Source organism: Tribolium madens, unplaced genomic scaffold (genome assembly GCF_015345945.1).
Source record: "Tribolium madens isolate multiple individuals breed KSU strain unplaced genomic scaffold, Tmad_KSU_1.1 Scaffold_3;HRSCAF=73;Tcas5.2_LG2, whole genome shotgun sequence".
Taxonomy (NCBI): domain Eukaryota; kingdom Metazoa; phylum Arthropoda; class Insecta; order Coleoptera; family Tenebrionidae; genus Tribolium; species Tribolium madens.
The window spans coordinates 11,825,069-11,837,642 of NW_025401006.1; the positions used below are offsets into that span (position 1 = coordinate 11,825,069).

The window sequence follows — 12,574 nt, forward strand, 5'->3', positions numbered from 1 at the left end:
TTGCTGGAAACAATCTGACGTATCTTTCATAAATCAAAAATGAGCGACAAAAATGCCACACCTCCGGGTAGGGTCACGATTTATGAATTGAAATCTGCACAAAATTCTCCATTACATCTCCCAATTGTTTGATGTAAAAAAAGAAATAAATGCCGATCAAGAAAATAAAATAGTGCTGCTAGTGGTGGTGGGAAGAACCACACCAAGTGGAAAATTCAACACGCTCTAGAAAACAGAAGGTTTTAAATTACCAAACAGACGTCTGTTTCGGACAGAAACGCATTTTCTGGTGGCATTTAAGTATTAAAAAAAATCTTATGAAATTAAACTAAAAGATTCTCAGGCACTCTTAACGTTTATATGTACATTACCGAAATTCCAGAGAAGCTATGTTTGGGATCAAATAGAAATTCCCTGCCATTCCAGCAACAGCATTCGAATTCGCCCCAAACTTACATAATATTAGAAACAATAAAAATCAGACTTTGCATGAAGTGGGTTTGTGGACTGCAAGGACAATGAAGGGATGGAGTTCAAGTCATAAATTAAAATTTCAATTCAGAAAATAATCACGAACTTAGTCGGCTTGAACGCGCTTCATTTACCAAAAAATTTCATTAAAATATTAACTTGCCGGTAAAATTCACAGAAACATTTTCAAATTAATACCAAAACCACGCATTAAAAAGTCGATCAATGAAATCACACACTAATTAAATCTCCAGCCTGTTCCTTCATTTAGTTACCGTTTCTATAAACACACTGCAGACTCAATTATGTATTTCAACTTAGATTTACAATTTGGAAGCCTGCTCACGCTAATTTGCACGAATGTACGCTAATGCACCAAGAAAATTTGCATTTCCCTCGTAAAAACCCTGAAATACACTACTCGAAAATAGAAACATCAAACACACTCGCTTCTAAGCATATTTTCAACACGGAACAATCAATCTTTATTTAAGATCTGCCAAAGATTATGAGGAAAAGTAAAAAGTTTATACAAGTAATTTTTTCAGGAAAATCATTTATAATTTTTTTATTTGTTTATCTCTAACTATGATGAAGATATCTATCAGTGAGGCAAAGTGTGATACGCAATAATTTACATGTCACATCCAGATGGGTGTTTGACAAGGGCAAACCTTCAAACGAAACACTTGTGGAATAGAGCGCGTAAACACGAATCCTGAAATCGAGAGGAAAAACATCCTGAAAGATTCAAATTTCAGAAGACTTTCAAGACCCCAGTAAAATATCTCGACTGTAACTCTGATGGTACGACGAGCAAACCAATCAAACCTCATACTTACGAAAAGATAACACAAAAATAAAAAATTTAACAAACTTCCAATAAAATGTTTGAAATGATTTAAATATTCAAAGTTAAGCACTGCCGTCGACCGGAATGAAGTTATTCTTCGCGAGTTTCGTCCGCATTAACCGGAACCCGGAAAATAGAGAGCGTCTGTACTGAAACGAGGCTCGGAAGAGACTGATCTGTGGGGGCGGCGAACGCGACCGCCCCCGCTACCAACGTTCCAATAAATCATGTGTTGCTGGACTGCGTAGACAATGAGAACGTGCACTTAGCTAACTATGAACGTTACAAAGAGGTGAGGAATTTTTCAATTTCAGGTTTCAGTTGATTTTTCATACCGAATTGATTACTTTGAAAGTGCAATTGTGCAACAAACGAACGGGAATTTAAATATGAAACTGTGCTTATGGCAGCAACACAAAGCTCCAAATTTCTAACAACACCGTAAAATTGATTTATTAGTAACAGAACTTCCTTGGATCGTTCAATATCTCTTGAACAACAAAGTTGTGCATCTAAGACGGAGTCAATGATGCATGGTCTCGATGCTTCCTTGATAGCTTTATAAAGACATAATGTATCGCATTCAAACAAAAAGGAGCGAGAAAATATTGTACATAAAAAAACAGTATCTATTTTCACAATCCGTTGGGGTATTAAAGCTAAGAAATAAATTTCCGTTTTGCTGAGATAATACAGCGCGAGATATCGAGTGCTAAAAACGACGAAAAGTGTCCTAGTTTCACATCAAGGCTAGAAATCAGTCAATTCTGAAGCGAGCTAAACTCCAGACAAACGAAATGGTTACAAGTGTGATACATTTCATTTTCTATATCAGAAAACGTAACATTATAAAGCAGCGTCTTTGAAAGCTCTTATTTTATGAAAAATGTATAAGAAATTTTAAAATAGCACCTACAGGTGCAAAAGCTGCAACTTTTTTGTTATAACTCTCGACTAAAAACACCTAAAATATTTTTATGTAAAAATAATTCTTCTCGTTTTTTGCGAGAAAGAAATTAAAATTAATTACCTGACTTAATTCTAATTTTACATAATTACTAAACAAGCGCGCTGCATTGTATTATGTATTCTATTGCTCGCGGTATAATAGAACGAGGAGTTGAAAATAATGTATTCACTAAATTGACCCCATTAGCAATAAAATTTTGAATAAATTGTCCTCGCTCTCCCCTGATAACAAATTCATTTTCGACATTATTGATTCGATGATAGATGCGTTGTAAATGAATAGAGAGAATAAATAGTAATCACGTTTGACGTCTTTTTCATTACATGTAAAAATTTTACTAATTACCAGTGCAATAATCAATCACTCTAGTTTTGGTAAAATCTCGCTGCAAGCAAATTCCGTTCATATCATGATATCTGTTGCTCTGATTAACGCTGTCTTAAGATTTGGTGTGAATTTCTGACGCAGTTTGAATTTTAATTTTCATCGCTATCGGAAAAATTCTCTATGAGATATTTACAAATAATAAAAATAACTTTCGCTCTAAAAAACCATATAAAAAAGCTCTTGTAAACGGTAATGAAGAAAATTATGAAAATAAATTAGCGTTTCTACTCGAGCACTAATCCCACTATTTTTCTGTTGCATAAACTTGAAATCCCCGAAAAGTTTTACAACTACTTAAAATGTCTCGCGAAAAAGTTTCGTCATATCGATTGCAGTTGAAACCTATAGCCAGTAACAAAATAGAACTCTACAACACTTCTCGCACTTACATTCAAAAAGTTTGCAAGAAACAAATAAAAGAAACCAAAAATTCATGCTCAAGAGTAAAAGAACAAGAGTTCAATTAAAGTCAAAATACAAGTTTTAGTGGAAAACTTGCAAGTGGAGGACAGTTTGAAAACTTTGATTTCACCTGGACACTTTAAGTTCTCCGATCACAACAAATTTAACATAGTTAAGTATTCTGTAACTAAGTAAGACATGAAATAACAAAGTTTGCACTAAACTTAGTTCCTCAATATCTGTTTATTAAAACTCCCCGACACAGTTAAATTAACTTCTAAAACTAACAAATAATTCAATTGTCAAAATGGCTTGAGGTAAAATGGAAAATGAGTGCTCAGATGTTTAAAATTATTTTTAAACAGAAATAATTTTCCAAGACTAAACGAGGATTTTACCTGTATTGGAGGAGCGCAGTTTCCGTGAAAACATCCGGCGTGTAAAGTTTTTCCTCCTCAAGAAGAGGAAACCACATTAAAACACAGATTTAAAGGGAAGTTGGAAAATAACGTGGACTTAGTACAAAATTGAGTTATCACAACGCGATGACGAGAAAAACACTCACAGTTCGATTTTTATTCTTCTGATCACTTCCGCTCCATTATTTGAAATGAGGAAAACGGCATAAATTGTGGGGATGTTGTACAAATATTATTTCTTCAGAGATATATTCGTGTCATGGTGCTAGCCCACACATATTTTGCATATCAGCCAAGTAAAATGTGTTGATATGAATATTAATGTATGTAATAGACGGCGTCTGTTTCCGATATAAGCTGTGAAAATCAACAGAACAAAAGACCCTAGTGTTCCGGTTCAGGAAAGCGTCGATGCGAACAGGCCGTAGCTTATACTCCATTTTTATTATATCACAATTATGCAAAGTGAGTATCAAAATTTCCATGAAACTCGACTCTGAGAATTTCAATTTTACTTCTACTATTTTACTGCTATTGCCATCGAAAAATCAATGTGTTATCACTTCCATGATAAAAAATGTTAAACAATCCAAAAAATCAAAGCTTTCGGATTATCTGAGTTGCAACATGCGAGTTGCGAGACGTTCTTGTCTGATAAGGTTAATTCCGTGACATAACAAACTTGAAGAAGATACAAATCTTCGAAATGAAATATGATCTCAAATAATTATAATTTTGTGCCAACTAAACCAAACTCCTAAAGCAATAAAAAGTTAGAAATCGTCGTCTATTTAATAACATCAAAGTCCTTTAGCATGCAGCGAGTAAACGAAAGGTTTTGCTCAAAATAAAAACTCTTTTGTGCGTTAAACACACGTAAATAAAATAACGGCAAATAAGTATTGTTTCTGATAAAATTCAAGACTTTTTCTATTAAAATTCTTGATTGAATTGTGTGTAATTTAATCATTCCAGGTCATTTCAAAGTTAACAAATAAAATCTGACCAGATTTTACCCGCCATTATTCCCGAAATTGAATCGATTTCCATCAAAACTGAAAGAGACGTTATTATAAAAGTCCAACACATTTACAGAGACTGTCATTTTAAATACAAACATTCATTTCATAGCCGAATCAACCAAAAACGTTTATTATATTTCCCTCGCAATAAATGTAAGCAAGTTCTTTATTTTATTACATCGTATGTCACACGTGCCGGAAACATGTCTTGAAGCAACAACACCCTTACAAAATTACGAAAATCCTAAAGGCTTTCAGTGACAGAGTCCTGAGGCGCTTTGTGGCATCATTAAGTGTCCTAAGTTGGCGCCTTCTTCAATAAAAACTTCTTATTGCTCCTAATGTACGTACAGCAGCACGAAAAATGGAAGATAAATTGAAAGGATAACAGTTATGTCGCCAAAATTCAAGGATGCGCGACTCGGCATAAAATACGATTTCAGATAAGAGACCAAATATTGAAGTCCTTTCTCTGCCGCAGAATAACAGATAACGTCAACAAATCCTTTGATTGTTTATACAAGCCTACTTCATCGCAAAAGCTGAGAAGGTTGAACCCGTTCTAATTGTAAGAATCGTGTTTATAGTATACTACAAACCGAGAGGGAAAGTGTTTCATTTCTGCCAAAAAATGGCTCGGATGACGCGGTTTTGTTCTAAGGTAGTAATAGAGGTAGGTAATAGGTTAACAATGAGTCACTTTCCAACCTCCGTCAGTTGGAAATGTCGACATTACATACAGGGTACGCCAGAATTCACGTCCTAGAGAAAAATGTCATTAAGGTGCAATACCAGGAACGTGGAAAAATATTTAAAAAATTCTATCTATAAAAAATGAGAACTTACATTTTGCACTTTGACTCTACTTATTTCTGTTTAAAAAATAATTTTCCAAGTTTTTTTTTGCTACAGGCTAATAGAAGAGAAAACAAGAAAGCTGTATCTAAAATTGTAACTCTATTTGTGACTTTTATTGGCAAAATTTTTGATTATAGTATCTTTAAATAGACTTAAAAAATGTCAAATGTCAAAAAAACAATGGCAAAATTTTTCGACAGATAGAATTTATTAAACATTTTTTCCAAATTGCTAGTATCTTATCTCACTTTAAAATTTTTCTCTGGGGCTCGAGTTCTGACACACCCCTTGTATATGATTGTGAATAATAGTAGCTAACACACCGAGATGGGACAAAATTTAATGACCAAAAAGCGAATAAAGTGAAAGTTAATAAAAAATCAATCAAATTTTGAAAAACATGACAAATGACCATTTCCCAACCTGAACTCGCATATTACGAATCAACTGATGAAGAAATGTATACTTCATATCAATTGTTAAATGAAGTTGAAATGTCATACTTTCCAACTTTTCACATACAATGTAATTTGATTATTACTTTATGATTGTGAATAAAAGATTTTAGTCCAGACACCAGAACAGTAAAAATCTGTATATTGCGTTAATATGCTTTACACCAAACATTTCTCATTAACTCATGCCTATATTGGCCATTAGCCATTAGCAATAAATTTCTGGTAGCATTCAGAACATATTTGAATATAAATGCCTGTATTTACGCCCAAATGCATAAATCCGTTGACCTTTTTAATTTTGTTGAACATGCAATAGATGTAAATCTTCGCACCATCCTCTTAATCTTCTTAAAGAGTTATTAACTTACATTAAACCGACTAATGTCTCGACTATTACGTGGTTTCTGAAGATGAGTTTCACATTCCGCTACGCAGGTAATGATGCTTAGGAACATAAGAAGTCAAAGCAGCGACGAAAATTGTAATCCACCTCACAAAAAGAGCAGAAATTTTAAAACATGAAGATAATCGAAAGCAATGTGTGGTTTTTTGTAAAAAAACAATTCGAGTAGTCAAAAATTTTATAAGTGGTCATTCGCTTTATGAACACCATGAATGCGCAGCACAAATTTTATTGATTAATATTTGAAAAAAGAGAGGTGAATTGAATAGTCATTTAAAGTGAGATAATAAGTCAGAAGCTATATAAAATTTATCACGGCGTAATACCAACAAAGCGGATTCGAAGGTGGTAATTTATAGTTTCTCTATGCATAAGCTCTCAAGTTTTCGCACGAACGAAGGCAATAATTATAAAATTGGGCGACGTCTTATGAAAGGGTGAAATGCTGCCTGTGACTCCATTTCAGGAGAAATTCAATTTAAAACAATCGAAAATCGGCTTCCTCATATCATAAAGTCGGAGAATTCATTTGAATTCTCGTCTAACCGAGTTTTCTTTCATTTTACGCAAATCAGGTGTTTAAAAAATTTAATTAGTAATCCGCCTTTAGGAATTTACAGCCATCATCACGTAAAGAATGTCCTTCAAACGCTTTGTTTTATAACATTTGACGACACTGCCATTCGTCAAGTCTCATTGTTCCACTGCTGTCTCCACACTCCGAGCTTATTTCAGTCCGGCCCTTTAGAATACTTTTTAATTACTCCGGTTATTCATTACTGACATTTAAGTATATTGTAGTCTCAAGTATCCCATACCCCCACCGATGAGTTTTCCTCTCTGTCTTTAACTTGTTTACTTCCTCGCCTGTGATAATACAAACAAATTAAAATTCTCCTTAAACTTTCTCAAGTTTTCAGCTTGTTTGTTTAGATAATTGGTATTCCGTTAAAAAGCTTTGCATTTCGCGATATTAGTTCAAAGTTTTTGCGCTGGATGCGGTATTTAGTATTTATCCAAAAAGTTTTCCCCTCTTCAAACTTATTCTTTGTCATCTATGACGAAGATTAGTAAATTACAAGAACATTCAACTTGAAAAACAGAGTTGAAATGTCGTCAACGAAACCCATTGTCTCGTCGCGAAATGGCCGAGTATTTCTACTCCTGAAATAAATGGACTTCCTCTTATTGGAATTCTGGAAGCGAATACATCGCGGTTGTTTGTTACTCTCAATTCATTAGACCCTTTTAATTACAGCCATCGTCGAAAGAAGGACGCCAAGTCTCGTCATTGCTACTAGTTGAGCTTAAAACATGTAAAAATACCCACACAAAACCAGCCAAATTCAATTCCCAAGAACCCAAACTCAATTAAAAAAAACAAATGATTCTTGTATAAAGAAATTCTATTTTCAACGGTTGAAAATTAATCTAGGCTAAAATGGTTTATGCCTGACAATAAAATAACCGGGTTGCTTTCAAGCTTTTGTTACCTCTAGATGAAGATCCTCGGTATTCATCTAAATAACAAAAAAGGCAAGTCCGGGAAAAATGAATTTTCACGCCCTAATAAACCAAATTTGTGGCTATTAAAATAACTTATTCAAACGATGTTAACTGTAATCAATTTAATAACGAAAATAACCAGAGAACGTCCGAGTGCAGAGGCTGACAGGATAATGCAACGTGCACATGCAACGAACGTGCATATTCAAGAACACACAACTTGAATTTCTAATAACATTATAAAAGCGGACAATCAACCGACTTATAAATTAATTAAATTACACCGTTGAACATGTAAAGTCATGCAATACAGAATTACATTTAGCTACTTTACATCCGGTAAGTGAAACACTTTTGCCACTTAAGTGAAACACTTTTTTTGTCCTTATCAAATATTCAAAAAGGTTGGAGATGTCTCCTATTTAAATTTACCTGGAGCACAGAACCGGTGTTTCCACACCAAAGCAAATAATTAATCTGTTAATGTAAAAAGTTGAAAAATTTGGCAAAACTAGAAAAATTATATTTACAAGTAAAAATCAAAAGCAAACTGTAATTGTAAAATTAAAAATTTTCATGCAATTTAGACAATAAATAAAAATCAAGTTAAAAGTTAACAATTACAGTAATTTGTAAATTTAAAATTCTAGCATTTTTTAATAAAAAGAAAAATATTTCAAGAACCTTCGTTCTAATGAATTTCTAATTGGCAAATTTTTATTATGTGAAGTCGGTCTGTAAAAAATACAGCATTTACAGATTCAACTTATCTTTATTAGAAGGCCCAAGAACACCAAGAAGATTTGCTAAAGCTTCTTTTAGCTAATATAAAGCTTCTTTTAGCAAAATCAGAGCTTTTGCTCAAAAAAAAATCAGAAAAAATTTACCTGAAACACATAACTTGTGTTTCCATACAAGAGCCAAACAAATAATCTACATTAGAAAGCAGAAAGACGTAAAACGCAAGAAATTTTAGAGAATTTGATCGAAATAAACACACCTAAAACACCTAAATTTTTACAAAATTTGACAAAACTGAAAAAAAAAAATATTTCAAAGCAAGTTAGAAAAAAACCTCGCTACAAACAAACTTTAATTGGAAAAAAAAATTCATTCATTTTCCATAAGATAATAATTAAAATAATTAATTTAGTCAATGTAGAAAGTAAAAAAATTTAGCAAAACTGAAAAAAAATTTTTTTAAGCAAAGCCTCGTTACAAACAAACTACAATTGTAAAATTAAAAATTTTTATTCAGTCTTCCCTAAAACAATAATTAAAAATCAATTTAACAGTTAAGAATTAATAAGAGAAGAACAAAAGATAAGGATAAAATTCCAGTATTTTTTAAATTTCTAGCATTTTTTAACAAAAAGAAAAATATTTCAAAACCTTTGTTCTATATAATTTCTAATTTGCAAATTTTTTATCTTCCTATCTGTGGATTCTCAATATTTCTAATGCATATTTGTAATTTTTGCAAATTTTTCTTATATGAAGTCGGTCTGTAAAAAATACAGCTTTTACAACCAAACTTAGCTTTATTAGAAAGCCCAACACCAAAAAAAAATTGATAAAGCTTTTGCATCTAATTATAAAGTTTCTCTTAGCAAAATCAAAGCTTTTATTCAAAAACGAAAATCAGAAAAAAAGTACCTGAAGGCACATAACTTGTGTTTTGACACTAGAGCCAAATAAATAATCTACGTAAGAAAGAAAAAAATGTAAAATGTAAAAAATTTTAGAAAATTGTAGAAATAAAACCTAGGACACCTAAATTTTTGCAAAATTTGACAAAAGTGAAAAAAAATTCAAGCAAATAAAAACCTTGTTACAATTAAATTTTAATGGTAAAATTAAAAATTTTCATTTTATATTCTATAAGATAATAATTGAACAGTCCATTTAAAAGTTAACAATTAAGAAAAGAGAAACAGAAGATTAAGACAAAATTTCAGTATTTTCTAAATTTAAAATTCTAGCATTTTTTAACAAAAAGAACGACATTTCAAAGACTTTTCTTCTCTGGAAATACCAATTTGCATATTTTTTCTTCTCTTCTGTGAATTCATAATTATTTTTAATGCATATTTGTAATTTTTGCAAATTTTTCTTATATGGAACTACAGCTTTTATCGACCAACTGAACTTTACTACGAAGCCTCAAAACAACAAAGAAGATATGCAAAAGCTTTTACATCTAATTATAAAAATTCACTTAACAAAATCTTACCAGAGCTTTTGTTCAAAACAAGAAAAAAATTCATAAAAAGTGTACCTGGAGCACAAAACTTGTATTTCCACACTAAAGCGAAATAAATAATCTTACAATGTAAAAAGTAGAAAAATGTAAAATAAAATTAATAAATTTCCTTCCAAACCGGAAAAAAAACATTTTCAGACATCTAAAAAAACCTGAAAAATGTGAATTTTGAGATGCCAAAACTGTATTTCTCAAAAAAGCTACGCTCTACCAAAATTAAAATTCCATAAATCTCTAATTACAAGCGTTATAAAAATGTGTTTATTTTTATATATTGATCTTTAAAAATTGTTACTTCTAAAATGAGAGTGCAAACATAACGTAAATGGACTATAGTCAATTTAGGTATTGATACGTTCGATGAAAACGCGCGTAATATCCGCCAGATGCGGATATTGCAAATTCAATTTCTAGATTGGCACTTAGTGGTACTTGCGAATACCAATAACACACTATCGGTCCTGCTGCATTTGAGGTTCTGTATAATTATCAAAACATCCGTAATTAGATTTCACACCATTTCGCTGTAATTACAGTTTGATGAAGTAGGCAATATTAGACGCAATTGGAACACTAATTTGACCCATTTTATTAATTAAAACAAAAGCTGCCATTCCAACAAATTATAAATTTACAAAAAAAAACTTGTGGCAGCGGTGGGATTCGAACCCACGCCTCCGAAGAGACTGGTGCCTTAAACCAGCGCCTTAGACCGCTCGGCCACGCTACCTCTGTATTATCACTATAATTAGATATCGTCGATTCTTGATACTCCACTTGTAAGTTATTAATAAATACAACGTTGACTTCATTTTAACCACAACTCTCTTCGGTGTAATTACGCAGCAAAAAAAAACAATTTTGGTTTAGATTCACGTATAAATAAACAATCAAAATCAAATCAAACATTAATGTACTGGATATAAAATACGTGTATATGTCACACGAGTGTTGAAAGCGTTTGGAATACGTAAAACGTCACTATCTGTTTCCTCCACACATTTCACATCAAATAACCGAGCTTTTTATAAATTGTTTACTTTTTTCCATTGAAATCATGTCACGACATCAAAAAGCCTTTCCACAAAATCGACACTTAATATCGACCCTCTCAGAGAGGGTTTTTTAAAGAAACTCAATATTTTTATTGCTGTTAAATTGCCTTCGTCTATTTTACTCAATATTTTTATTCAAGTACAGCTCACTTTCACCCTTATCTATTCATAAGTTTTCAAAACATACTATTACAAAAGTCATCTCAAAATACAGTTATTTTAGCAAATACAGGGTGTGTCAGAAAACGCGCCCCAGAGAAAATTTCAAGAAAGATACCAGGAACATGCAATTTTGACATTTACTTTTTGACATTTATTTATGTCTGTTTAATGATACTGATGATCTTGTATATGTTTTTTTTATAATTATTTAGTAAAGGTAAAAAAAAATTGCCAATAAAAGTCACCAATAATATTAAACAGAGTTACAATTTAGGATACTCGTACAGCTTCCTTGTTTCCTCTTCTAATAACTTGTAGCAAAAAAACTTGAAAAATTATTTTTCTAACAGAAATAAATAGAGTCAAAGTACAAAACTTAAACTCATAACTTCTAAATTTTTATAGATACAATTTTTTAACATTTTTTCCATGTTTCTGCTATCTTTCCTTCTCTGGGACGCGAGTCCTGGCGCACCCTGTATACAGTGTGATTTTAGAGTTTGTGCAAATGTTTTAACAGGTGATAGTAGAGCTCAAGAGAAGACAAAAGAACTAAACTTAGCTTATCCGAATGTTTATAGTTCTCCAATTGTAAACCAATATAATCTCTGAGGTCACCTCTTCAAAATCTATTACATTGATTTATAAAAAACAAATTAAAATTACCAAAAACAGACACAGGAAAGTGTCTTCACATTAAAAAAAATCATAAAACAGTAAAAACATTGCATTTGCTTTTTATAAAGAACTCAAAAGGTTCAAACTTCATTTATATTTTTTGTTTTATTTTATATTTTTTTATATTTTGAGAATTTTGCTTTTTAGAGATTGTACCCTCTACATCTCAGAAACTATGAACATTCGGATAAGACAAGTTTAGTTATTTTGACCTATTTTGAGTTCTACTATAACCTGTTAAAATATTTGCACAAACTTTAAAATCACCCTGTATATTGTTTATTTCGCAAATGTTTAATAATTTTTTTCTCTCGGTATTATTTTTGTCAATATTGTACGTGTTATTTCAATATTTACTTCACCCATTCCGAATAAATTTACTGGCCGTGTAAAATTGTAACAATAAAACTGTCAACTATTGGAAAATGACAATATTTCGTGCAACACCTGAAATATCGCAAATATATTTCCGGGTGCTTATTATCAACAGCGGCGTTTATTAACATCCTTTCTAATACACTACAGGATTATATATGACGAACACAAATTACAAGGCTTCAAGTGCCATAATCAAATTAAATTCGGTGGAACGTAAATTTTGTTAAGTTTGTTCCTTCTAAAGGATAATACGACTGTGTAATCAGCATTAGCCGACACTGAATGTTAT

At 31.8% G+C, this 12,574-nt stretch overlaps 1 protein-coding gene and 1 non-coding gene across 2 annotated transcripts in view; both read right to left on the reverse strand.

Annotated features, from left to right (window-relative positions):
* The window catches only part of LOC123007432 (FERM and PDZ domain-containing protein 2-like), an 83,641-nt gene that overhangs the window by 60,310 nt on the left and 10,757 nt on the right, over positions 1 to 12,574 (reverse strand). The window lies entirely within an intron of this gene.
* On the reverse strand, positions 10,661 to 10,742 carry Trnal-aag. Its single transcript has one exon. It is a non-coding gene; the product is annotated as a tRNA-Leu (tRNA).